This window comes from Oncorhynchus clarkii, chromosome 21, assembly GCF_045791955.1.
Source record: "Oncorhynchus clarkii lewisi isolate Uvic-CL-2024 chromosome 21, UVic_Ocla_1.0, whole genome shotgun sequence".
Taxonomy (NCBI): domain Eukaryota; kingdom Metazoa; phylum Chordata; class Actinopteri; order Salmoniformes; family Salmonidae; genus Oncorhynchus; species Oncorhynchus clarkii.
The window spans coordinates 11,345,346-11,348,155 of record NC_092167.1 but is presented as its reverse complement, the minus strand read 5'-3'; the positions used below and the strand labels follow the sequence as shown (position 1 = coordinate 11,348,155).

The following is a 2,810-nucleotide window of genomic DNA, read 5'->3' as shown; positions in this document are numbered from 1 at the left end:
TCACTTAGCTAGCCATCTATACAGTATGTTAAGTTGGCTAGATAGCTAGCTAGCCAACTAGCTAGCTCATTTAGCAGCTCATTTGAGTTAGGCTGCACTGTTGTTAGTTAGCTAATAATACATATTTTTATTTTTCATTTTCGAAATGTATTTACTTACTTCAATAGGTTCTCCCAGCCATGTGGACAATTGGAAACAGGGCAGCAAAGTTTTTGTGTCACTAAAGTGTTTTCGAGGGTATCACTATTGAACTATTTACCCATTTAATAACCAGACCTTCAGACAAACTTGCTATGCCGAATTCTTGACACACAATCGAACATGCTGCTGGATGATGCCATATACTGCCAGCACGCCCACAAGTGATTTACCGCTATCAAGTGTACATTCACCGTCAGTCTAAATCATTTCTCAAAATCATCAGGGTTCTATTCTGGCCAAGAAGAGGAGATACCACACCACTACACAGGTCTTACAATGTGTGAGGGTAATTCTGTTCCTCTGACCTACCCCAATTACATACTCTAACATGTAAAACAATAGGTCAGTTGATTTCTTTCATCTGGTAACTGATGTACATCATTACATGTAAAAGCCCACTGTTCAGTAAAGACTTTATTAAGCAATTGATCAATCAAACTGTTCTTAACTGCTTAAAGATTGGTGGTACATTAACTTTTTATTTCATATTTAGAATGACGGAGGGATCACAAGACAAAGGTCATATTTTTTTTAAAGTATGGAATTACATTTCATTCCACGGCCTCCTCTAAAGAATGACAATCAGCTCACCATTTTGGAGATTGACAGAAGAGATGATCAGAGGAGCAGAGTTTTTACCACCAGCATTGTTACAGGCGCCGAAGTATGGATATAGTTTTTCAGTGAATATGCAACCAGTGTAAGAGTAGATATGAGACCTGGCCTCCACATCATAAAATTACACCTGACCCTCTTCATAATCCACAAACACCCCCACCTTCTGGGGCTTCTTTCTCAATGAGAGGGTAACAGGGTGTCCTGCATTGGCCTTGTACTCATTCCCATTCCTGGGGACCACAGTCCAGTATCCATTTTGAGGCTTTAACATGATCTTTCCCTTCCTGTTGATGGACTCTCTGGCCACTCCTAAATCCCACTTAGTCTTCCCCTGGACCGTCACCTCATAGTAAAATCTCCCAGAGAAGAACCCCTTCTTTCCCAGGACACAACAAATAGAATCAAACCTTTCTGGGTTGTCAGAGAGTTTCTTTAGTGTGCCTTCATGTCTCACTTGTTTCCAATCCTCAGAAAGGGTGAGTTTGGGATATGCTGTATCAGGGTCCAGAGTCACATCCACTGTATACAGCTGAATCCTCATTAACTCAGCATCACACAACTTCCTCACCTCTCTCATAAGTGCCTCCTCAAGCTGAGATACAGCTCCCATCACAGTCCCTACACAAATATCACTGTGAACACAGATCTCAGACTAGTCCTTGGTGGGTGGAAGAGTGCACAGAGATGGGAAGCTCTGGAGGAGGAGGAGGAGGTGGTCCTTAGTGTGTGAGAGCTACTCCAGCTTAGTGCTTCTCTTCTTCAGGTCATTGATTTCCTGCTTAAGGTCTTTAATGAGCCCTTCAGCCTGCCTCTCTGCTGCTTTCTGGTTTTCCTCAAACATCTCAATGAGTTCAGCCTGGATTTTCTCAATGGATCGCACCAGATCAGTGAAGACCTGTACACTGTTTGATATCTCTCTCTGTGCCTCTTTCTTGCTGAGATCTACTGAGTGTTTGATCTCCTGAACCTTCTGCAGTCTCTCCTGGATCATCTGCTGCACTTCTGCCTCAGTCTTCCCCAGCTGAACCTTCTCCTCTTCGTACTCTTCCTCTATAGGGACAAGGTCATGAGCAATATGGTCTGTTTTGAAGCACAACACACAAAGACATGTCTGGTCAGTTCTGCAGAACAGCTCCAGGAGTCTGTCGTGCTTCTTACACATCCTGTCTTCCAGATTCTCCACAGGTTTGATCAGCTTGTGTCTCTTTAAGGCTGGGACTCTCTGATGAGGCTCCAGGTGAGTCTCACAGTAAGAGCTCTGACACACCAGGCAGGACTTCAGGGCCTTGAGCTTCATCCCAGTGCAGATGTCACAGGGGACTTCAAGGGGTTGAACAGGGCATTGATCTCGGCTGCTGGTCGCCTTCACTTCAACTGACTTCCTGAACTAAGCAGCCATCTCAGATATGAAAGTATTGATGCGAAGCTCAGGTTTTCTATGGAATTTCTCCTTACATATTGGACACAGGCACAGGTCATTGCTATCCCAGTACTGTCTTATACAGGCCTTGCAGAAGTTGTGTCCACATGGAGTGGTGACTGGCTCAGTGAACAAATCCAGACAGATAGAACACAGGAACTGCTCTTCAGACAGGAGACTGCTGGAGGTGGCCATATCTAGACAGATGAGAGGTGAAAATATAAAGCATTTCCTGGGATCAGTTGGCTCTCTATAATACAAACTAATGACTAAACAGACAACTTCAGAGAATATATTTTGAACAGGGTAATAAAAATAAAAAAGATTCAGACAATTCATTAAGTCAAATGTGGATGTGGGGAAATGTTGACTTTGGAATTTCAGTTGACTTTCTAAACTGAATGAATTGGTTATGATGATCGCAACCAATCTTTTGAAATTATTCATTTCAGTGCATTTACCAGGATACCAGCTCCTTTGAATATCTCTTACCATAGATGGGTTTGTTGTTTAGCAACAAAACCAACGTGTGCACAACTATGGGGCTCAACAGATGGTGTTGGCTTAATTG

At 43.0% G+C, this 2,810-nt stretch overlaps 1 pseudogene; it reads right to left on the bottom strand.

Annotated features, from left to right (window-relative positions):
* Window positions 1-1,552: 1,552 nt before the first annotated feature.
* Window positions 1,553-2,434, bottom strand: LOC139379310 (E3 ubiquitin-protein ligase TRIM47-like; annotated as a pseudogene).
* Window positions 2,435-2,810: the final 376 nt, after the last annotated feature.